At 45.9% G+C, this 25,462-nt stretch overlaps 1 protein-coding gene and 1 non-coding gene across 37 annotated transcripts in view; both read left to right on the top strand.

Annotated features, from left to right (window-relative positions):
* FHOD3 (formin homology 2 domain containing 3) overlaps positions 1 to 25,462 on the top strand; it is a 514,139-nt gene that overhangs the window by 15,552 nt on the left and 473,125 nt on the right. The gene's annotated exons all lie outside the window — the stretch shown is intronic.
* Positions 1,650 to 1,756, top strand: LOC145535004 (U6 spliceosomal RNA). The gene has a single exon (XR_014075171.1). It is a non-coding gene; the product is annotated as a U6 spliceosomal RNA (small nuclear RNA).

Raw genomic sequence — 25,462 nt, 5'->3', positions numbered from 1 at the left:
CCTAACCGTAGGTACCACTTTACTGCTATGAAAAGTGCATTCAGAGCTCCAGACAGCCAAGTCATGGTGAAGTTACACCCACTGCCTCCTGGGTATAAGTTGGGGACTTTGCTTATGCAGGAAGTTGTGATTTGGCCTTGAATTAGGTGAGTTTCGTTAGACCCCTTTGGTTGTGCTGAGATGTTGAGGACAACATCAGCATCATAGCTGCCCCCCTGAGAAATCAGCCCCCCTCTTTCTTCTCCAACCTTGGGACTTTTCCTGGTCTCTGTCCATTTCCTTGGCCACTCAAGAGCTCTGTATTCCAAATTTGGCCTCTGGTGACCCAAGTCTTTCTGCTCTAACGCATCTTCCTAATTCTGAGTCTCTTGGTTCCCTTGTTCACCCAGTGTGTAGAAATTTTCACTGGGTTCCCTTACAGATGAAAGTGGGGGGCTTCTGCAGAGGGGACGTGGGGGTTAAGGTGGATCTGGGGGCCTCGGGCACGTCCCGAGATTCTGAACTTTGCTTGTAACATTAGAGTTCGTGCACAACCTTTAGGTTAGAGGCCTGGGGAGGGGAGCCCAGAGATGAAAGCCCAGTACTTTTTGGGTGCTCACACGTGCACCCCATTAGTTCCTGCCCCATGCCTACCTGCAGGGAGGACCGCCTCCCCCACCACTCTGTGCTATGCTGGGGAACTGGATTGGTGCTCAGCCAGGCAAAGACCTCATCTCATCTGTCATCAGCCTGACTTTGGGAAGCAGGATCTTGGTGTCCTGGTTGGGTGTGTGTCCCTGCCCCCTCCCTGGTGAGCCGCCCCCAAGGCTGTGACCTCCCAGGTTGGCCAGTGACAGCTGATGAGACTGGTAGTAAGAGCTAATCCCGGGCTGAGGAGTGGGAAGGGAGGGAGGTTCTTTGTGTCTGGGGCTCTGGGGTCTGTAAGCCTCTCTTCTCCCTGCCACCCTTCCTTGGAGAGCCATTGCTTTCATTTCACCAGAGTTCCTGCCCGGTCCTTGGAGCAGAACACACCATTAAGTCAATGCACGCCATTCTGCAAAGTCTAAACGGTTTAAATTCATCATTCTGGGCAGTGTTTGGTGATTGGAGTTTGCGAAAGCAGGGGCATCGGTGCCAGGCAAGGAGAGGTTTTGCCCCCTGACACACCCAGGACCCTGCTCTCTTCTGCCTTCTTGAGCAGGTGGAGGGGATTGGACTCCGCCACATTGAAATCCTTCCTGGGCAACAGTGGGATTGCTCTCATTCTACTGCTGGGGGCTAAAGATGCATCTGACGGGGAGAGGCTCAGCTCTGAGGCCTTGTGGAGCTGTCTGTGCACATTCCACGATGTATTTTGGTCATAATGATCCATCATTGTCGAAGTAAGGGCCTTAGGTGTCATTAGCGTTTTAATAGTTTCCAATCAATTTCCACTTCTGAGGTGGCGCTGGTGGGAAAGAACCCACCTGCCAATGCAGGAGATGTAAGAGACCCAGGTTCGATCTCTGGGTTGGGAAGATCCCCTGCAGAAGGAAATGGCAAGCCACTCCAGTATTCTTGCCTGGAGAATCCCATGGACAGAGGAGCCTGGCGGGCTACAGTCCTTTGGTAGCAAAGAGTTGGACGCGACTGAACGACTAAGCACAGCATGTAGTTGATTAAGTGTTGTGATGCTGACTTCCGCAGCACATATACTAAAATTGGAACGATACAGAGAAGATTAGCCTGGCCTCTGCAGAAGGATAACTCATGAATTCGTGAAGCGTTCCATATTTTAAATATTATCCCCAATACCTGACACCCCAGTCTTAGTTAGTGGTGGAAGAATGGCCTCAGAACTGTTTGACTCAATTGGCCATTTAAGTTTAATAGTAAAAGCCTGTTTAATGATAACAGTGCATCATAAAACCTTCAGAAGGAAAGGAGAATGTTTTGTGGACCATTTGTTTGGTGTGTGGCAGCTTTAAGTTATTAGTTTTTAAAATCAGTACTTTTAAATGGAAACAACTTGACCAAAAGTCTGTCACAGAATTTGAGATCCATTTTAAAGAGCTTAACAAGAAAACAAACAAACAAAATACAGTGTTAGTTTCAGGTGTACTGCAACGTGATTCAGTTATGCATATGTAAGTATCTATCCTTTTTCAAATTCTTTCCCATTTTATTATGTTTCATAACACTGAGCAGAGTTCCCTGTCCTGTACAGTAGGTCCTCAATAGTTATTGATTTTAAATATTTCTGATCCTCATTGCTATCCGTTGTATTTCCAGAATATATAAAATTATTGCCTTCCCCTCACTTTAAATCAAAGAGTTATGGCCAGTCCCTGGGTCAGGTGCAGGGGTTCATGAGAAGGTGAGGACAAGCCAGCACCCCTTTGGGGGACCGCCCGGTGCCCAGGAAGTGAGTGAGTGTGTGTGGTTGATAACAGGGACCCAGTGTGCACGTGACTCCTCCTCCTCTTTCTTGCTGTGATGCTAGGTCACTGAGGTGGGGGGGAGGAGCAGAACCTTCCAAGAGGGTGGCAGCAACTGGGGTAGAAGGAAGATAGCAGGTGTCAGGGCCCAAGGTCAGGTAAGAGGAGGGATGGATGGTGAAAATGAAAGAGCAGTGGGTGGCCTGAAACTGCCCACCTTCAGGTCCAGCCCTTGGTGCCCTGGGCCAGGATAATGGTCAAAGGGACACCCTGCTTCCTCTTGGGAGGATGACAGGGGGAGGGACATCCTTAGGGAATCTCCAGGAGGGCAGTATATTATATCTGTTTTCTTCACTGCTGAATCCCAGGTTGGCCCTCCTTGCAATGAGGTGGGGGATGGACACAGGGAGCAAGACTGGAGCAGAGACACAGGAGGAGCTGGGGCAGCCCTGGAGCCTGCAGAGATGAAAGGACGGGCAGGTTCACAGGGGAGCTGGAAGGTTTGGTGTCAGGCACATAAAGTTGAGACTGCAGGGTCCAGCTGGCCGCCCCCTTCTGCTCATCACCAACCCATCTCCTGGAGGCCAGGGCACCTTCCGGAGACTGTCTCCATCTCCAGTGACCTGCAGGGTCCCCTCCTCTGTCCAGTCTTGTCCCTTTGCATTTTCCATCTCATGTTTTATGCTTCAGCAGCCCGGCCGCCTTAGTTCCTCACATTCCTCGCTGTTTCACGCTGGCCTGCCCTTGCTTTGCTTTCACCCTGCCCTCTGTCCCGGCCCCCTCCTGCTGGTTGGGTCATCGCCTTCTCCTTACACAGATGGCTCTGGTACAAACTCATTCATTCATTCCACGGACACTTATCGCTGCCTGTAAAGTGTCAGATGAGACTGCTGGGTGCTGCCACCTGCCCCTCCCCGCCCCAGGCCACATGGGTGCCCCTTCTGAGCACACCTTTGGCTCTCTGTTCAGTCCAGTGTAATGATTTAAAGCACAGGCCTTGTATCCCACAGACACATGCTTCCTATCTCTCTGCACTTCAATTTGTATATCTCCGAAATGGGAATAATAACACCTTCCTTAGAGGAGGGGGCTTCAAGCCGAAAATGAAATTGCCTCTGGAAGGCATTGAGCACAGCGCTTGGCTCACTCAGAGACAGGGAGGCGTCCTGAGGCTCTTTGTCTTGTAGCATCACAGGGTTGGGATTCCCTGACTGGGTCCCTTTCCTATGGGACCCGGGGGGTGGCTTCGAGAAGGAAATAGGATTTAGCCAAGTCTGGAGCGCAGAGGTGGCTTTAGGTGCATGGGAAAGGGGAGAGTAGGTTAGAGGTGTGGAGAGCGAGGAGTGTGAGATGAGTAGAAGCCAGCCGATGAAGGGCCTGGGATGTCAGGCCCTAGTTCTGGCCTTGGTAACCAGGATTTGGTCCATCTATAGTGGGTCCTCATGATCAGCAGATCTGGGCTCAAGCTCCAAGGCCTTCAGCCAAGTTGAGAAATGCAACCAATGTATTTTGAGTGTCTAGAAAAGCAGTTCGTCTGGCATTTAGGATCTTGTGTGACATAAGTGATCATTGAGGGGTGAAAGCATTTGGGGAGTAGTAGTTTCAGCACTCTAGAATACTCTGCCAAGAGGACCCGGGGCTAGGGGGTGGGCAGGAGGGATTGGAGCTGCTTAAGTGGTGGAACCAGGAGGCAGGTCCTCTGTTGGTGGGATCAAGAGCTTCACTTTGCCTGAAACTCTGAGAGTACTTCCTAGGGCTTTCCAGGTGGCACCATGGTAAAGAACCCACCTGCCCTCGCAGGAGACATAAGAGATGTGGGTTTGATCCCTGGGTTGGATGGATGCCCTGGAGGAGGATATGGTGACCCACTCCAGTATTCTTGCCTGGAGAATCCCACGGACAGAGGAGCCTGGCGGGCTACAGTCCATGGGGTTGCAAAGAGTTGGCCACGACTGAAGTGACTTAGAACGCAGGCACTGGGGGTGCTAGAATGGGTGGGTAGAGGCATTCTGATATGCTGGGGCTGTTCCCCCTCAAGCCAGCAAGGGCTACATTCTGTGAGTAATGTTAGCTGAAGGTGCTAGCTGAAGTCTCCCATTATCTGCAATCTTTCCTTGTAGAAGATCCCATCCACTGCAGTCTTTTAAAGTGTCTTCTTTGCCCATGTTAAGTGGAAGAATTTGCTGGTGCACCCCACTGCAGGGCTCTGTGTTCTAAATTTTCCTTACCGTCTGCTTTGCTTGCTGCTGCCAACTCCCCATCTTTTGTGGCCTGGGTGACTGGTGCCTGGAGAATAGTGTGTTGAGCTGAGTTGCGAGAAGAAAGCTGGTTTGGTTAGAAGAGTCTTATTTTGGATCCTGTGGCCAACGGCCAAAGTAATTTGACGTGCTTAATTTGATATTCCTGGCCATCCACAAACTGAATCCAGCCCATCTTTGTCCTGCTCTGCTGTTCCCTAACACATTGATCTACCAGCTGTTTCTTGCCTTTTCAGGCTCCCTCTTTAAATATCCAGAGGAGGAAATGTCGACCCACTCCAGTATTCTTGCCTGGAGAATTCCATAGACAAAGGAGCCTGGCAGGCTACAGTCCATGGGGTCACAAAGAGTCAGATACAACTGAATAACTGTCACTCGCTCACTCTTTAAGTGTCCATGGGGGGTGGTCCCTGGCAGTAAATAGAGAAGTTGATTCTGGGCCTTTGTGTCCTAGTGTGTTTTCCAGACTGTATACATTAGTGAGGGTAGGTTTGGGGAGGCAGGAAAAACTTGCCTTGAGGCAGCTGTACCTGCCGCCTGAGCTGTTCTCTGACTGAGCCACACTCTGCACCAGTGAGTAGCTACTCCCTTTCCTCCAAACCTTCCTAGATTGCAGGGGCTGCTCTAACAGTTGCTGTGGCCTCCATGAAGCCTGCTCTGCTGAGCTTGGCCAAAAGTAATCATCCTGCTGCTCGCCCTCCAAGTGATGGGTCTCTACCTTTCCCCAGTTTTCTTTCTCTTTAGATTATGATTTGTTCTTGTTGTTCAGTTGCTAGGTCACGTCCAGCTCTTTGCGACCCCATGGATTGCAGCACGCCAGGCTTTCCTGTCCTTCACCATCTCCCAGAGTTTGCTCAAACTCATGTTCATCGAGTCGGTGATGCCATCCAGTCGTCTCATCCTCTGGCACCCCCTTCTCCTCCTGCCTCAATAGTTTTGAATTCCTTTTCCCTTGGGAGAGCAGGGATGCTCACTGGCTAGAATCCTGCTCTCATGGATCTTTGTATCCCCTGAAGTGATTGTCACTGCCTCCTCTAACTCTTTTTCAGTCATTTATTTTCTTTTTACTTTTTTTCAGATTTATAGGATTAATTTTTTAAATGAGTTTCCTGGTTCTAGGTTTCTGATATGTATTTTAGAAAGTGACTGAAGATGAAATCTGTAAAGATCATTTGCATTTCAAATTTAATTCCTCATGTTACTGTCTAGTCTCTGAGGCCTCCTAGCCAAAAAAAACAGAAGAACGATTCTTAACCAGCACCGGCTGAGAAGCTGGTAGAACTACAGATAGTCTCATGATGCTGAGGAGATAAAAATGACAAGTTAAGGGCTTATTACAAAGGTGGAGAGATCCTGGAAATACCTCATGGTTATAAATACCCTGTTGCTTCACTCAGGAACCCTGAAGGACTGTATCCTAGGAGAAATGGCTTACTAAAAATAGGCCAACAGTTATAAAGACTGAAACCCAACCTCAAATTAGCTGACCAGAATAGACCAAGTTTACCAAGACTGAAACCAAGCCTTGGATCAGCTCAACTGCTGATTGGATTAAGATAATCTGTTCCTGATCTAGTTGCCTGCCACAAACTAAAGAAAATCATGTAACAACATCGAGCTCCTTTGTAGTTTTAAATATATTTATATAAAACATTCATCACTTAGTTAAAGAAATACCAGGCATATAAACAGGCAGGATCAAGAGAAGAAAAAGTTGCTCAAAACAGACCCACAGGTGACACACATACTGTAATTATCTGATAGACTTTAATGTCAGTGATTAATAGATTCAAGAAAGAAAATGACAGGATGGAGAGTTTCATCAGAGAACTGGAATCTACTTATATATAAAAAATCAGATAGAAATCCTCAAACTGAAATAGTGATATTAAGCATGCCTGTGTGCTAAGTTGCTTCAGTCATGCCTGACTCTGTGACCCTGTGGACTGTAGCCCGCCAGGCTCTACTGTCCATGGGGTTCTCCACTGGTGGATGTAAACAGTGGCATAGACTCAGCTGTAGGGAGATTTAGTGATTTAGAAGACAAGTGAGTAGAAATATCCTACCTAAAACAGGGAGAGAAAAAAAGATGAAAAATAAAGGAAATATCCACCAAAGCTAAATGATACATGGTGAAAAGGCCTAACACACATGTAATTGAAATCCCAGAAAAATAATGGAAGAAGCAAAATTCCAGCAGATACTAACAGAATTTTCTGAAAAAATGAAATATACCAAGCCACAAACTAAAGTAGTACTGTAAACCCAAGCAAGAGAATATAAAGAAAAAAGAAATTTGTCAGTAATACTTCTGAAAACCAAAGACAAAAATGAAATCTGAAAACAGCCCAAGAAAAAAGATATAATTACCTTCAAAGAAAGAACAGGAAGACTAACAACTGAGTCCTCAACTGAAATGATGGACTCTAGAAGACAAATATGTCTTGGAACTGTTGAAGTTTTTATATCTAGATTTCCCTCAGAGACAAAGGTGAGATAAAATCATTTGTAGACAAGTAAGAGACTGAATTTACTGTCAGCAGACACACCCTAAAAATACTAAAAGGAGTTCTTCAGAAGGAGGCATATGACCCCAGATAGAGGTGTGGATATGTAGAAGGGAATGAAAATCAGTGGATAAGGTAAATACATGAGTAAATCTAAATGAACTACTGACTGTATGGATGTCTCATGGGATTAAAGTACAAGTAAAAACAAAATATACAACAAGGAACAGTACAAAAGAATGAGGGGGGTAAATCGAATTAAAGTGTTTTAAAACTCTTATTTTCTGGAGAATGGGAAAGTGTTAGTCAATTATAAGTCAAGGATGCTATTTACATGATACCCTTAAAATAATAATAAAAGAATATATAGTTAACCTAATAGAGAAGGAGATATTTAAAAATACAAGATTAATCTAGAAGAAGTTGAAAATTGAAATAATTGAGAGAAGAAGGGACATTAAATATATAGAACAAATAGAACATAGAATTAAACCTAGATCTATCAGTAATTATATTAAATGAAAATGGACTAAATATTCCAATTAAAACTCTGAAGTTGTGAAATTTAAAAAAACGCAGCAAAATCCAATTAGATGCTACTTTCAAAAAGATGTTTAATATAGAAATACAGGAAAACTGATAGTAAATGAATTTAAGAAAGATATACCAAGCAAAAAAGGTGATATTGGAAATGACACAACATAGACCATAAGATAGACTTCCCAGGTGGCTCAGTGGTAGAGAATCTACCCAATGCAGGAGATGCAAGTTTGATCCCTGGGTCACGAAAATCCCCAGAGGAGGAAGTGGCAACCCACTCCAGTATTCTTGCCTGGAGAATTCCATGGACAGAGAAACCTGTTGGGCAACAGTCCATGGGATTGCAAAGAGTTGGATGCAACTTAGTGAGTATGAGACCTTAAGTCAGAAAACACTTATAGTTAAAAAGAGGGGCAATTCATCAGGGAGATACCAGAAATCCTATTTGTTTGCATCTAGTTATAGAATGTATAAAATTGCAAGAAAAAACAGACAAATTTGTAATTAGAGTGGCTTTTAGCATACTGTTAGTAACTGATTGTGGAAGCTGACAAAAAAAAATCTGTACAGCTATAGAAGATTGGAATCTGTTCAACCACTCAGTCATGTATGACTCTTTGCGATCCCATAGACTGCAGCAAGCCAGGCTTCCCTGTCCATCACCAACTCTCAGAGCTTACTCAAACTCATGCCCATCGAGTCGGTGATGCCATCCACTGTCATCTCATCCTCTGTTGTCCCCTTCTCCTCCTGCCTTCAATCTTTCCCAGCATCAGGGTCTTTTCCAATGAGTTAGTTCTTCACATCAGGTGGCCAAAGTATTGGAGTTTCAGCTTCAGCATCAGTCCTTCCAATGAATATTCAGGACTGATTTCCTTTAGGATGGACTGGTTGGATCTCCTTGCAGTCCAAGGAATTCTCAAGAGTCTTCTCCAACACTACAGTTCAAAAGAATCAGTTCTTCAGCACTCAGCTTTCTTTATAGTCCAACTCACATCCATACCTGACTATTGGAAAAACCATGGCTTTGACTAGATGGACCTTTGTTGGCAAAGTAATGTCTCTGCTTTTCAGTATGCTGTCTAGGTTGGTTATAGCTTTTCTTCCAAGGAGCAAGTGTCTTTTAATTTCATGACTGTAGTCACCATCTGCAGTGATTTTGGAGCCCCAAAAAAGAAAGTCTGTCACTGTTTCCCCATCTCTTTGCCATGAAGTGATGGGACCAGATGCCATGATCTCAGTTTTCTGAATGTTGAGTTTTAAGCCAGCTTTTTCACTCTTCTTTTTCACTTTCATCAAGAGGCTCTTTAGTTCTTCTTCACTTTCTGCCATAAGGGTGGTATCATTTGCATATCTGAGATTATTGATATTTCTCCTGACAATCTTTATTCCAGCTTGAGCTTCTTCCAGCCTAGTATTTTGCATGATGTACTCTGCAAATAAGTTAAATAAACATGGTGATAATATACAGCCATGACATACTCCTTTCCCGATTTGGAACCAGCCTGTTGTTCCATGTCCAGTTCTAACTGTTGCTTCTTGACCTGCATACAGATTTCTCAGGAGGCAGGTCAGGTGGTCTGGTATTCCCATCTCTTTAAGAATTTTCCATGGTTTGCTGTGATCCACACAGTCAAAGGCTTTGGTGTAGTCAGTAAAGCAGAAGTAGGTATTTTTCTGGAACTCGCTTGCTTTTTCAATGATCCTCCTGATGTTGGCAATTTGATCTCTGGTTCCTCTGCCTTTTCTATATCCAGCTTGAACATCTGGAAGTTCATGGTTCATGTACTGTTGAAGCCTGGCTTGGAGAATTTTGAGTATTACTTTGCTAGCATGTGAGATGAGTGCAATTGTGTGGTAGTTTGAACATTCTTTGGCATTCCCTTTCTTTGGGATTGGAATGAAAACTGACCTTTTTCAGTCCTGTGGCCCACTGGTGAGTTTTCCAAAATTGGATACTAATAACCAAAATATCCTAACTGATTATATAGACGACTACACCCAAGGATCGTGGAATACACATTGTTTACAAGTGCACATGGCACATAATTTAGCATATTCGGGTGTTAAAGAAATTTATTCTGTAAATAAAACCCTTCCTATAAAGAAATCTCAGCCTCACATGTCTTTAATAGTGAATTTGCCAAATATTTAGAGAAGAAGTAAGACCAATCTTATACCAAGTCCTCTGGAGAATGGAAAAAGAGTTGAACATTTCCCTGTTCATTTTAAGAGACTAGCATAACCCTGAACCCCAGACCTGACAGTGACATTACAAGAAAGGAAAACTGCCTAGGTCAATCTCTTTCATAAGTGAAGATGTAAATCTAAGCAAAATATTGGCAAAAGAACTTCAACAGTATATTCAAATGATGGGCTTCCCTGGTGGCTTAATTGGTAAAGAATACATCTGCAATGTGGCACACCTGGGTTCGATCCTTGGGTTGAGAAGATCCCCTGGAGGATGGCATGGCAACCCACTCCAGTATTCTTTCCTGGAGAATCCACAAGGACAGAGGAGCCTGGCAGGTTACAGTCCAGGCAGTTGCAAAGAGTTGGACATGACTAAGCGACTAAACACACATATTCAAATGATGGGACAGAGCACCAAGCTAGATTCAGTCTAGGAATGAAATATTTGGTTTGATATTAAAGTGAGTTGTTATTAAATATGCTAACAGGCTGAAAGAAAAATAAGTTGCTCACAATACAGAAAAAGCATTTGATAAAGTTTGTACCCATTTGTGATAAAAAACAACCTTAGCAAACTTGGATCTCAGTGAACTGCCACTATTGATAAATGATATCTTTTAAGAAATAGAGCAAACATTATATTTAATGGTATAGTTTTGAAAGCCCTGAAATTGAGGCTGAGATTGGGAAGTTAGCTGTAATCACTTCTTTTCAACAAAAATTAGAAAATAAAAATTACAGGAGTTAAATCATCACATACCTAGGGATACATTTGACCAAAGATATTTAAGACCTCTACTTAGACCCCCAACTAAAATAAATAAATTTATAAAAAAAAAAAAAGACCTCTACTTAGATATGGGAGATATTTAAAAACACTAAATTAAATAGATATAAAATGTTGATAAGTTGGAACCTTCAGTATTATAAAAATGTAATTCCAATTAAAATTCCAGGAGATTTTTTGGTAGAATTGCCAAATGGATTCTAAAATTTGTGTGGAAATGCCAAAGGCCAAAAATGTTCAAGATAGTCTTGAAAAGAACAAAGTTGAAGCACTTACGCTACCAGAAATCAAGAATTCTTTTAAAGTTATAGTAAGCAGAATATTGTGGTATTGGTGCAAAACTTGATAACTAGACCATTGAAACAACATAGAGTCCAGAAACAGCCACACACATTGGTGGTGACAGAGGTAATGACCCAGGGTAGTGGGAAGAGTTTGTTCTTTGAGTAAACAGAGCTGGTCTGTGTGCTCAGTCGTGTCCGACTCTTTTGCGACCCCATGAACTGTAGCCCGCCAGGCTCCTCTGTCCATGGGATTCTCCAGGCAAGAAAGCTGGAGTGGGTTGCCATTTCCTCTTCCAGGGGATCTTCCCAACCCAGAGATTGAGTCTCCTGTATTGTAGGTGGATTCTTTACCGCTGAGCCACCAAGGAAGCCTAAACAGTGCTAGGTCAATTAGATACTCACATGGAAACAAATGAATCTTGACCCTTATCTTGCACTGTATTCAAAATTCAATTCCAGATGGATCACAGATCTAATGGTGAAAGGTAAAACGATACAGCCTTAGACGATGACAGAAAAATACAGTCACAGCTTTGGGTAGGTAAAGATTTTAGACAAGGTATAAAAAGCATTAGCCATAAAGCAATCAATTAATGGAGTACATTAATGTTAAGACCTTATTCATCAAAAGACATCAATACAAGTGAAAGGGCAAGTCACAAAGTGGGAGAAGATAATTATGCACTCTTTGTGTGAACTGAAGTGAAAGTCACTCAGTCGTGTTTGACTCTTTGTGACCCAGTGGACTATACAGTCCATGGAATTCTCCAGGCCGGAATACTGGAGTGGGTAGCCTTTCCCTTCTCCAGGGGATCTTCCCAACCCAGGGATTGAACCCAGGTCTCCCGTATTCCAGGTGGATTCTTTACCAGGTGAGCCACCAGGGAAGCCCACTTTTTGTGTATATGTATGTATTTAACAAAGGACTTATATTTGAAATGTATAAAGAGCTTCTACTTTTACTAAATAAGAAAAGACACAATAGAATAGAAGAATAGGCAGAAATCTTAAACAGACACCTCAAGATGATATACAAATGGCCAATAGACTTTATTGATCAGGGAAATGTAAATTAAAACTGCATACCCACTAGAAGGGTTGAAATGTAAAAGCACATAATACTAGCAGTTGGCAAAGATGCGGAATCAAAGGAATACTTGCATACTCACTTTTTAGTGCTCTTTTATAGCTGCAAAGCTGAGTATCTGCATGCTCTATGACCCAGCAATTCCACTCCTAAATAGAGACCCAAAAGATATGTATACATACATGCCCCCAAAGACATACAGACATATACACACACTACATATATATATATACACACACATATATACACACACACATATACACATATGCATAACAAATGATGTGCATCTATCTATTAATAAATGTCTACAGTAGTAATTTGTGTGATAGCAAAGCAAAGCTGAACTAATGCAAAGTTTATCAATGTGGAACGCATAATTATACAATAGAATACTAAACAGCACTGAAAATGTATGGTTATATGTAGTAACATGGATGAGTCTCATAAACATATAGTGGAGTGAGAGAAGTAAAAGAAGACATAGGAGATTATTTACTGTAATTTATATCAAGTTCAATACAGGGAAACTAGTTTATGATTTTATAAGTTAAGATAGCTGTTACCTTTGGTGTTAAGGAAGTTTTAGTGGCTGATTGGGGCCCCTGAGGGTACTGGTAATGTTCTACTTTTTAAAAATCTGAGTGATGGTTACATGGGTATGATCCCTGTGAAGATCCATTGATTGGTATACTTTTCTAAATGTGATACTTAAATAATAATTTTTAAAGACTTGCTGAGAAAAGCACAGAGGATAGAAGCAGTTGGCTTTTGCTATTTGAGGACTGGCTGTCTGGAAAGAGGGAGGTGATGATAAACTTCCTGACTTAGGCTCATCCCTGAGCACCGTGAGTGCTTTAGCATCGTGGTCTCTGAAGAGCCTGAGGGCCAGGAAGCAGTGAAGTATCCATCTCTGTGGCCCTTTGTCTCCCTTGGAGACACTGGAGCTCCATGGGCTCGGCTGTATCCATAATAGATGATGCTGGCAGGGTCGAGTGCTGCGGGCAGGAGGCAGGAAACCAGAGACTCCTGTTCCTCTCCCCTCTCCTCCCTTCTCTCCACTCCCACCCCCTCCTCTTTTCTTACTCTGCTGCAAAGAGCTGGGATTCTTGCTCGGGAGTCCACACCCACAGATGAAAAAGACAGAAGGATATTTATTTTGAAAAAGGACAGATGTAAATTCATATTTTGTAGACGAGACACAAATGCTTAGACTTCAGAATGTTGCTGGAACATCAACCCTGTGGGCAGTAGAGAGGACTGCTTTGAGAAGGCAAGAATTGCATTTTCAGAAGCTGAATGAAAAGATGTGAAAAATTTTATTCGGGGAATGTTATGGACTGAATGCTTTTTGTCCCCCTTCCCCAGTTCCTGTATTGAAGCCCCCAACCTCCAATGTAATGGTACTTGGAGGGGGGGACTTCTGCAAAGTAATAGGCTTCGATGAGGACATGCAGGATGTGCTCTTGAAGGGGGTATATGTATTTAAGTGCCCTTATATTTACCTAAAAAGCCCTTATAAGAAGAAGAAGGGCCAGGGGAACTGGTTCTCTCCATACTACACTCCAAGGGAAGCCCATGGAGCTCACAAGGTGGCTATTTACAAGTCAGGATGAGGGCCCTCACCAAGAACTGAATCTGTGGGCTCATTAATTTTGGACTTCCCAGCCTCTGTGAGAAATACATTTCTGGTGTTTAAGTCACCAAGTCTACAGTGTTTTGCTATAGCAGCTGGAGCTAAGACAGGGAAATAAAACTTGTCTTGGTTTAACACCTCTGATTCCTGCAAGCTGGGGCAGTTGCTGCTTCCCTATGGATTTTATGTGCAGAGTGGGACCTCTGGGGCCCACTTTACTTTATCTGGGACCACTGGGAAGCCCAGCCTGTCCATCTTTTGTGAGCATGGTAGTCAAGTTGAAATTTAAAAAAATGCCCTTTGTAAGAACTGAAGTGTTCAGCCTGGTCCCATCTTGGTATTGAGAAAAGTCAAGGAAAGAAACCAGAAACGCTTGAGTTTCTGGGAAGAGAAAGTTTCAAATACGCACACAGGTACCACAGTTAGGTTGATCTCCAAATCAGGGGTTCCCTTTAAATTTTGCTTGTTTTCAGTCTATCCAAATAGGTCATAACGTCTTATTTACTCCTAAAAAAGTGATCATAATAGAATTTGCTTTCGGGACTTAACTAGTGCCTCTTCTATGTCAAGTGGGAACTGAAACTTTTCTCCGATTTAACAGACAGTATGTTTCAGTGGTATAGAATTTTCTCCACAGATTTCACACTAATAAGATAATTTAAACTGCTCTACTTCTTGAGGAAATAATACTGGCTTGTTTGGTTTGTGAAAAAGTCAAAAGAATGTCAGTGGTTTAGGAAACAGACTTAGCGGGAGCAGGTGGCCTGCTGAGTTGTCTTCACCACACCCACCGTTTCTGTGTGCTGAGTCTGGCATTTTAATCCAGACTGATTCAAGAGTCTGCAACGACCAGTTATCTGCACCAGCCAAAAATAGGCACAGAATCTGTTGCCTTGCATGGTATCTCTGCAAAGCATGTCACGAGGTTTCTTTGAATTGGGAGATTTTCCTGCTAATTTGGGAAGCAGCCGAGGAGACCGGCAGAGGTCTTGAGTGTCCCTGGGATCCACGCTGTCCTCCCCAAGGCAGCTCAGGTCTTTCCCCGGTTCCCCAGTCTGACTTTTCCCCCAGCAGTGCTGAAACCACAGACTGCATCAGCTTTATTTACAAAAAAATTTTAAAATTGTGTTTATCAAAGGTAAGTAAAATCCACTGTGTGCTGGCAACAGTGCAATTCAAGTTTTGTGAGGATTAGACGTTGCTACATATGTAGCCTCTAGATTGTGCTTGGAATAGGGTAAATTCTCAACAAATGGTTAGTCGTGTAGGTGTGCTGTGCGCTAGCCACGGCTAGATGCTTTACCTACAGAATGTTGACTCCTCACAACAGTTCTGCAAGATGGTTGGTAGAAGCTCTTATTTTGGGCTTCCCAGGTGGTGCTAGTGGTAAAGAACCTGCCTGCAATGCAGGAGACATAAGAGACGTGGATTCAATCCCTGGGTTGGGAAGATCCCCTGGAGGAGGGCATGGCAACCCACTCCAGTATTCTTGCCTGGAGAATCCCATGGACTGAGGAGCCTGGTGGGCTTACGGTCCATAGGGTCCCAATGAGTTGGACACGGCTAAAGTGACTTAGCTGGAGAAGGCAATGGCACCCCACTCCAGTACTCTTGCCTGGACAATCCCATGGGCGGAGGAGCCTGGTAGGCTGCAGTCCATGGAGTTGCTAAGAGTTGGACACGACTGAGCAACTTCACTTTCACTTTTCCCTTTCATGCACTGGAGAAGGAAATGGCAACCCACTCCAGTATTCTTGCCTGGAGAATCCCAGGGACGGCAGAGCCTGGTGGGCTGCCATCTATGGGGTCGCACAGAGTCGGACACGACTGAAGCGACTTAGCGGCAGCAGCAGCAGCAAAGCGACTTAGCAGCAGCAGCAGTTCTTATCTTATTGATACGGAAGAGGAGCTTCAGAGAAGTTAAGTAATTTATGTAAGGTCACACAGCTGCTGAATGGCAGTGCTGGGGACTGAATCCAAGTCCGTCTTCTTTTCCTTCTTCTCCACCACCACTGCCGTATTCGCTCTAAATCTGTTTCTCAAGTTGGGATCTGGGCTGCCTGGAAAGTTTGTGGAAGTTTTCTTAGGGAGGTTGTCTATGAGTTTATAGTTTGAAAAATATTGCTTTGTGCAAGAGGTCAGCAAGTGTTTTCTTTAAAGAACCAGATAGTAGTTTATGCTTTAAGTAGTTTATGCTTTAGGGGTCATACTCTCTACGTTGCAACTACTTAATTCTTCTACTGCTGCTCACAGCACGGGCAATATTTAACCAAATAGATGTGTCTATGTTTGAATAAAACTTTATTTATGGGGAACTTCCTGATGGTCCAGTGGTTAAGACTCTTCTTCCAGTGCTGGGGTTGTGGTTTTGATCCCTGGTCGAGAAGCTAAGATCCCGTATGCTGCATGGCATGGTGAAAAAAGAAATTAAAAAATAAAATAATGTCTGCAGAGACTTAAAAAATCCAAACCTTTGTTTATGGACATGGGTAACTGGCTGGATTAGGCCTCCAGGCTGTTGTTTGCTGACCCCTGCTTTATTCCACGATCCCTTCTGTTCTCTTCAAACCCCTGCAGCCTTGGGTGCTCCAGCTTCTCTGTCTGTCATCTTAGCAGCTTCTACTCTATCTGCTCAGTTGTCAAAATCCCACATTCTACAAAGTTCCTGACCTTATGGAACCAGCAGCCTGGTGGGGAGACAAATGTATGCCAAGTGGTGAAGGGTAAGAAGAAGAAGGCAAGGGGTTGGAGAGTGAACAGTGAAGGAGGGACTCTGAAAAGGTGATGCTGGAGCAGAGCCCTACCAGAAGGGAGTCATAAGCTACATGGCTGTCTCAGGTGATGTGTTCCAGACAGAGAGAACAGCAAGTGCAAAGGCCCTGAGGCAGCAGTGTGCTTGGCCTATCTTAGAAACAACCAGGAATCCAGAGGGGCTGGGGTGCAGTAGGTGAGGGCAAGAGTGGTGGGAGAGGGGCAGGCAGGCAGGTGAGGGGCAGGCAGGCAGGTGAGAGGCAGTTCACTTAGGGCCTTGGAGGTCATTGCAGGGCTTTATAATGAGTGGCCACTGCACGGGGGGTTGGTTTGAGCAGCTGAGTGTCATAATCTGACTCATGGAACAAAGGATCCCTTTGAGCTGCTGAGTGGAGAGAGTGTATAGGGGGAGAGGAGGGAGAGGCTGGGAGCCATTTAGAGGAGGATGGTGGGGAAAAACCTATAGATTCTAAATATATTATGACACTAGAGCCAATGCTTTCCTGACAGATTGAGTAGGATGTGGGAAGAACAGAGGGGTCAAAGTTGACTTGAGGTCTTAGCCAGAGCAGGTGGAAAGTCAGAAAGTGAAAGTCGCTCAGTCATGTCTGACCGTTTGCAACCCCATGGACTGTAGAGTCCGTGGAATTCTCCAGGCCAGAATACTGGAATGGGTAGCCTTTCCTTTCTCCAGGGGATCTTCCCAACCCAGCGATCAAACCCAGGTCTCCCGCATTGCAGGTGGATTCTTTACCAGCTGAGCCACAAGGGAAACCCAAGAATACTGGGGTGGGTAGCCTATCCCTCCTCCAGTGGATCTTCCCAACCCAGAAATCGAACTGGGGTCTCCTGCATTGCAGGCGGATTCTTTACCAGCTGAGCTATGAGGAACGCCTATGGAAAGTCAGAGCTGCCCTTTGCTGAGAGAGGAGGACTGTGGGAGTAGATTTGCCGAGAAGATGAGATCAGGTGGGATGTGTTGAATTGGGACTGTCAGTTGATAACCAGGTGCAGAAGTCAAGTAGGCAGTGAATTTGCAAGTTAGGAGTTTAAACTGGGACTCTACAGAAGAGAATCAGCAGGGGATGCTGCTGCTGCTGCTGCTAAGTCGCTTCACTCATGTCCGACTCTGTGCGACCCCACAGACAGCAGCCCACCAGGCTCCTCTGTCCCTGGGATTCTCCAGGCAAGAATACTGGAGTGGATTGCCATTTCCTTCTCTAGTGCATGAAAGGAAAAAGTGAAAGTGAAGTCGCTCAGTCGTGTCCGACTCTTAGCGACCCCATGGACTGTAGCCTACCAGGCTCCTCTGTCCATGGGATTTTCCAGGCAAGAGTATTGGAGTGGGGTGCCATTGCCTTCTCCGCAGCAGGGGTTGGGTGGTCTTCAAAGCCAGGGGTGGGCCGGGATTGCCTAGGGAGTGGGTCAGAGAAAGAGTGGGCTCACCTGGAGGCCATGGCCCCCTCCTGCCCCCGCCCCCGCCCCCGCCCCCTGCCCCTGCCGATTTCAGGCCTCAAGACTGTTAACTAAAAGCATTTTGAAGACTTTCTTGGCAGTCCAGGGGTTAAGACTCTGTGCTCCTAGAGCAGGGACCACAGATTCAACCCCTGGTTGGGAAAGTAAGATCTTGTATTCGGCACAGCGCAGCCTAAAAATAAGTAAATGAGTAAATAAAATGAATAAATAAAAGCATTTTGATAGCTTCCTTCCTAGTCTATTATCTGTGGAACTACCAGGGATTCCTGGAGCCCATCACCCGCCATGTCCCTCCCATCTGAAACCTTTGGGGTGTCTGTGCAGCCTGCAGGAGAATGTGGGGGTACAGTCTCTCTCCTGTCCTCCCCACACTGCTGATCCACAGTCTGCCTGCAGACAAAGCCAGTGATGTCTGCTGCTGTCCCAGCTTGTCCTCAGCCTGCACGGTTCTTCCCACCTGTAAGCACCACCCCTTCCCTCAACATCATGTCGTAAATATATGTAGCCATTGTGCTGAAGACATGAAAGGATTCTAGAGAGATGTCAATCGTTGTATGTGAAGACCAACATCTTTAAAAAGTATTCCCTTGTGATGATGAAGGTATTGGAGATGTAGTCATGTTTGAGGGACAGAGAGAGAGTGGATAAGTTGAGTTTTAGCCATACAGGGATGAAGAAGGGATGAGGCCAGCTGGCATGGTGGTCTTGTCCAAGGGTGAGCAGGTTCTGAGCAAAGCCACGAACCCAGGAGCCACACATCCCAACAGGAGAGAGCATCCCAGGGAATAACTTAAGCAGGGTTAACTAAAGAGTAACTTAACTCGGGCACTGCTGGCCTGCCCCGAGCAGCCTGGGGCTGAGGAAGAGCAAATAGCTTTCTCTTGTTTCTATCAAGTGACATCAATTGATAATGCCTGCCTGGGGGTGCAGTCAAGTTCAGGTCTCAGAATAATGAAGACGGTCATTGATTAGTCATGTCTACCGGGAGTCTGTGGGGCTGGGTTTGCTTCAGGACCACCCTGGGTGTTTCTGAACTGACATAGCTGTCCTGGGCACAAGAGCACTGGTTCTCTCCATCCACCCGTGGGGAATCCTTCAGTGTGATCTGGCCACCCATCGAGTTAGATCTGACTGGAAACTAGCCAACAGAAGTGCAAAGTAACCAAATGTATTCGCTTTTAAAAAGTCACAGGTTTTCTCCTCCTGCTTTGGAGGTGACCCTTCACATTGTTGTGGTCTGTGTTTTACATCATAGAGTGAATTACACAGAAGCTTCTAAAGAAGTGAAAACAAAGCATCTGGGAGAAAAGTATGTCCCAAGTAGCAGGAGATTTCTTTCACCAAAAGGAAATGATGTTTGTGAAAGTATTTCAAGTGCTATAAAGTGCTCTATAAATGTAACGATTTATTATTATGCGCTGCTGGAGGGAAACCAGCTAAGCCATAACACTAACAATTACAGAACAGACTCCCTACAATTAAGTTGGAACTTGAAGAGAACCTCTGAGGAAGGGCTTTTCCTGAACTGGATGAGGCCCTTGCTGGTGAGCCCAGGCTGATGGCAGGGACCTGTGTCCCATCGGCGCTTGTGGTCCACCATGGAGAGGGGCAGTTTATCCAGTAGGGATCCAGCCCAGGCAAGGGTGGCTGTTGCCTCCAGTGCTGTGTGAGTTGGCTTCAGATGGGGAGGCAAGCTAGTCACTGAAAATGACTGCTGGGCAGGCAGACGCCAGAGCTGGCCTGAGCCAACCCCTACCCTCGAGAGGAGACATTCTCTGCTTCCTCCCAGCCTCTTCCAAGCCCCTACTCTGTCCTTTCAGTGCTGATAACATCAGATCACAAATATTTTTGAGTACTAGTTTCTTTATAAGACTCGGCTTCTTCTGATTTTCTCCAAAGAGGTGTATATCCCGTTTTTTCCATTTTCTTTCATAAAAGGGTAAAAAATTATGAACAATAAGGTACAAATAATTGTCTCTGCTGGTATTTGATAGAAAGAGGCTATGAAATGCTCACTGTCAGTAAGCATCCAAAAACGTTGAATTGGTGGGTAATTTTTTTAAAAAATTGTGCTTATCTTTTTATTCTTGACTGTGCTGAGTCTTTGTTGCTGTGAGGGCTTTTCTCTAGTTGCAGTTCAAGGGCTTCTCATTGTGGTGGCTTCTGTTGTTGAGAAGCACAGACTTTAGGGCGTGCAGGATTCAGCAGTTGGCGGCCCCTGGGGCACAGGCTCAATCGTTGGTTGCTCACGGACTTAGTTGCTTCGCAACATGTGGGATCTTCTCGGATCAGGGATCGAACCCATGTCTCCGGTGTTGGCAGGGAGATTCTTTACCACTGAGCCACTAGGGAAGCCCTGAACTGGCAGATAATTTAAGAGTCTTCAAGAGGAGTGTTTGAGCCACTCTCCTTGGTTTCTATATGTACTCAACTGACAAAGAAACAGGACTGATTGTCCATGCGTTAGAAGTTAGTCTCTCTATAGGTACTGCTTGTCCCTCTGAGCACATCGATGTCAGCAGATGACAGATGTGGCATTTGCTGGCCTGGGTGCTTTCCTGTATCACTGTATGGCTTCTGGGGGGTGCATATCAGGGGCAGTTTCTCCTGTTGTAGTGAGTGGTCTGCATCCAGGTAGGAGGGAGAAAACACACAGTGATTTAAACAGGGGAAGTTTAATACAAAGAATTACTAAACTCTGATGAAAGAGTAGCTATAAGATAAATGAAAACTCCTCGTGGTACGTACCCCAGGGCTGAGGGACAGCAATCAAGGAAGGACAGACTTGGAAGGGGTTCAGACCTTGTTGGAGAAGGTATAGTTGACCACATTGGATGGCAGAGAAATTTGCTGGTTTCACTGGTCCTCAGTCCCAGGGCAAATGGGAAGCAGGCCTCCAGGGTTCAGGCAGGGTAGGCGAGCTGCTGTTGTGGTTGTGCCATGGGTGGGGTATACACAGTGCGGGAGGCTGGAGCACAGGAGTCTGCCTGGAAGGCCACACTGTCAGGAGGACCACAGGAGATGAGGCTGGGGGTGGGAGCAGAGGGAAAGAGGATGCCAGCATGCCCAGGAGGCCTGGAGGGCCTGATGTCTGACCTGGGAGGGCTCTGCAGGTTCTGTGAGGTTGCGGGAGACAGCACCTGCTGGGTGGGGGGGCTGAGCCCCCCTGGATGTCCTCACCCCACACCATCAACTCTGTCCCCCTGCAGTCCCTTCCTCCTGCATCATTCCTCCAGCGTCCTCTGTTGAGAAAGGTTAACATTGTGCTGCTGTAAAGGAGAAATGCTTGAAGGGGTTGCTTTCATTATTGCAGGACATGTATTGAAGGGTGAATCTGGAGCTGAGAGGGAAACTCATAGATAACTGGCTTCCTTGGCCCCCTTTACTGCAGCACCTGTGGTCCCAGGACATCTGTGAGGAGGGAGGGCACCCCATTCCTCTGAACTGCCCTGTTTGCTCCTGAAGATTAGCTCACACAGGGGCTGGCTCTCTGTTGTTCAGTCGCTAAGTCATGTCCGACTCGTTGTGACCCCGTGGATTGCGGCATGCCAGGCTTCCCTGTCTTTTACCATCTCCCGGAGCTTGCTCAAACTCATGTCCATTGAGTCGGTGATGCCATCCAGCCATCTCATCCTCTGTTGTCCCCTTCTCCTCCTGCCTTCAATCTTTTTTAGCATCACGGTCTTTTCTAATGAGTCAGCTCTTCATATCAGGTGGCCATAGTATTGGAGCTTCAACTTCAGCATCAGTCCTTCTCATGAATATTCAAGATTGATTTCCTTTAAGATTGACTGGTGTTCCACAGTTGATTGGAAGATTGAGTCTTCCCCAACACCACAGTTCAAAAGCATCAATTCTTCGGCATTCAGCCTTCTTTATGGCCCAACTCTCACATCCATACATGACTACTGGAAAAACCATAGCTTTGACCTTTGTCGGCAAAGTAATGTCTCTGCTTTTTAATACATGTCTAGGTTGGTCACAGCTTTTCTTCCAAGGAGCAGGCATCTTTTAATTTCATGGCTGTGGTTATGTTTAATTTCATCCACAGTGATTATGTAGACTGCAGTTTCTCTGCTGGCAGCTGGGGCAGTGAGGACAGTGGTTGGGAAGGACCATGACCCTCATAGGCCGCTGCACAGCTTGGGGCAAAAGGATGTGTGTGTGTCAGGGACTAAGCTGCCACAGGCCAGCACCCCTGCCTGCCAAAGGGTGTGGTTTAAGACTTTAACTTGACCTTGTGGGTTTGGGCAGTGGCATTTCTGACGGCTCACCGAGGGTACCTCCCTCTTTCTCTCTTCAAGCTAACTGGAGGGGCAGAACGCTTAAAAGATGTGTTTCTGCAGCCCTGGACCATTGCTCCCATCATAGCTTGGGCAGTTCCTAGTTCCTGGTTTCTTTATTGCTGCAGGTCAGGCAAGAGGGCAGGTTCCCTGCCTGTCACAGCGAGGGCTGGATCCAACTCTCGGCCCGTGGAGTAAGGGATCAGGTTTAAGTCTGGAAGGGCTTAGGCCTCCACTGTCCCTCTGCCTGGGCCCCAGCTCCTGGAGACCCTGACTTCATTGATCTGAGCTGGACCTTGACATCATGATGCTTTCACAGCACCGCCAGCTCTGCGCTGTGGTTTGAAAGCCCAGCCAAGGGGAGGACCCCTGGTTTGAGTCGGTCTCCACTCCCTGGACTCATGCTCTCCTCCTTTTACTTGTTGGTGCGTCACTCAGCTGTCACCTGGGAGCATCTTGAAGGCAGAGGTTTGTCATCCTCTTGGTGTATCTGTCCCCCACTCTGTCCCTGGCTGGTGGCAGCCTGACTCAGTCTGCACTGACCAGCCCTTGGTTCCCTGACATTGGTGGAGTTGCCAGTGCCCCCAGGTTTATTTCAGACTCAGCCCCAGCTCACTGTCTCCCTTGTGAGGTCTGCCTTTTCTCGACTTTCTCAGGGTCCGAAGGAGGAACTGAGGACAGTCAGTCTTGGAGACAATGGCTGTGAGGCCCATCACAGCCGCTGGCTGACTTGGTCTTGGAACACTTGACCTGCTGCGTATAGGCGTGGGCGTCTGTCAGCGCAAATCCTCCTCCACGTTGTTAACAGACTGAAAGGATTCCATGTAGCTCCCACGTAATTGGAGGCGATGGATTCAAACCATAGTAGAGCCACCCAGAGGAATGTACAATACTACCCTTTTGGGTTTATAACCATTCCTGCCTTGGCACATTCTGTCATGAGCTGTACTAGACATTTCCAGATATGAATAGTGCACCTCTTTTGGACAATCCAGTTGTCCCTCCTGAAATATAGTGGGGATGGGGGTGGGACATCCTTTGTCTCTGTGTGACAAACCCCATCAGAGCAGTTCTCAAAGTGTGGTCCCTGGGCAGCAGCTTCAGTATCACCTGAGTATTTGTTAGAAGCGCAAATCCCATCCCCTCACTGATCCTGGAACTTTGGAGGTGCAGCCCACATTCTGTGTTTTAAGAAGCCCCCAGATGATTGATACATTCTCATGTCTAGGCACTGCTGCCTTACCTAATAGACTGGATGCCTTAGCACATTGCAAGTGCTGCATATACTTTTCTCTTCTCTTTCTTTTTGACTTCTGAGACTTTGTCCCTATACATCCCTCCATTCTTCACGAGTGCCTTTTGAAATCACATCCATATTCCTGGCCAGAGTCAGGAGTCACTTCATTCATGAAGCCTTACCTGATTGCCCCTCTTCAACAGGTGTGTGCTCACTGTCCTGGCCACCCACCCCTCCCCCTCCCCATTGCCTGTGGTCCCCTCCTGGCAGTACTAGCATCACTGGGCCCTCCTTGTATTGTTGTTGTTCAGTTGCTAAGTTGTGTCCAACTCTTTGTGACCCTGTGGACTAGAGCATGCCAGGCTTCCCTGTTCTCTACTATCTCCTGTAGTTTGCTCAAGTTCATGTCCATTGACTTGGTGATGCTATATAACCATCTCATCCTCTACCATCCTCTTCTCCTTTTGCCTCTGTCTTTCCCAGCATCAGAGTCTTTTCCAATGAGTCAGCTCTTTGCATCGGGTGGCCAAAGTACTGGAGCTTCAGTATCAGTCCTTCCAATGAATATTCAGAGTTGATTGCCTTTAGGATTGGCTGGTTTGATCTGCTTGCTGTCCAATGGACTCTCAAGAGTCTTGTCCAGCACCACAGTTCAAACGCATCAATTCTTCAGCACTTAGACTTCTTTATGGTCCAACTCTCATATCTGTATATGACTACTGGGAAAATCATAGCTTTGACTATACCCACGATAAAGGGCCCTTCTCAGAAATGCAGAATCCCAGCCTGCCCCACTGACTGAGTCAGAATCTGCATTTCATAAGATCTGCAGGTGATTCCTATCTACTTTAAAGGCTAGAAAGCACCTTTTAGACCACACTGAGTGTACTAGAAGAAGTATGTTTTTTTACTGATTACATTTTAATGATACTTATTCATTAGGAAAATAAATGAGAAAAACAAAAGCCCAGAAATTGACACTGCCATGAGCAGACTTTCAGGGGTCAGTGTTAACAGCCCACTTCTGTTCTAGGAGGGACTATATTCAGATGACCTTTAGAGACAGGAGTCACGCTTTAAACAACAGCTAACACCATGTCTCGCATAAACCAGCTGTTCAGTAACTTAAAAAACAGGGAACTCAAGAATTCTCAACTAGTATAAAGGGCTTCCCAGGTGGTAAAGAATCCACCTGCCCATGAAGGAGATACAAAAGAAACACGGGTTCTATCCCTGGGTCCAAAAGATCCCTTGGAGAGGGAAATGACAACCCACTCCAGTATTCTTTCCTGGAGAATTCCATGCACAGAGGAGCCTGGCGGGCTACAGTCCATGGGGTCACAAGAGTCAGACACGACTCAGAGACTGAGCACGCACGCATATAAAGGTATTGTCTCCTTTCCAGAAGTTGGAGTCCTCAGCCTATTAAAGAGGTAGATGAAGGCTGTTTCTGGCTGAGGATTTCATGGCTGTTAAATCCTGGTGCAGTGACCAGAATATCTCAGTCTGAATCCTAAGGGATGTGAAGCTTGGTGAAAGGGCTGCAGGCTGCTCTCAGGCATGGTCAGGATCTCTGTTCCAGGAACCCACTTTCTGACCTACCCTGAGGACTGGAACTGATAAGGTGGTTGTAGGTTTTACTAGAATTCTCCAGTGAATGTGGTGAGGTTTGGGAAGAGGGGGAATTGTCCTGGCTGCCACTCTGGCTCAGAGCCTCGAGGCTAATGTAATCAATCCCATAAGAGGCCGGGCAGCTGGGAAGAGGCTTTCTGAAGCACTCTAGGGCCACCTTTAGCCCGTTCAGCACGCCTAGCTTCCTGCCCTTGTCTTTCTGTAGCTGTGGCCTGTCCCCACCCCCTTCGGCCTTGGGAGCAGCTGTGAGCCTGTGGGACCCGATCTGGGCTGTGGGTTCACATGGGAGTCACCCAGGAGATAAAGCTCTGACCTTGGAGTCCTCATGCCCAGATTCTAGACCTATGCAGCATTTCTCAGCTCTGAGCTCTTTGTCACCTTTGCTTGAGCCATGTCTT

Source organism: Giraffa tippelskirchi, chromosome 14 (assembly GCF_054371585.1).
Source record: "Giraffa tippelskirchi isolate mGirTip1 chromosome 14, T2T-mGirTip1v1.2.pri, whole genome shotgun sequence".
Classification (NCBI taxonomy): Eukaryota; Metazoa; Chordata; class Mammalia; order Artiodactyla; family Giraffidae; genus Giraffa; species Giraffa tippelskirchi.
Note: the sequence above shows the minus strand (reverse complement) of the source record. Positions and strands in the feature narration are given on the sequence as shown.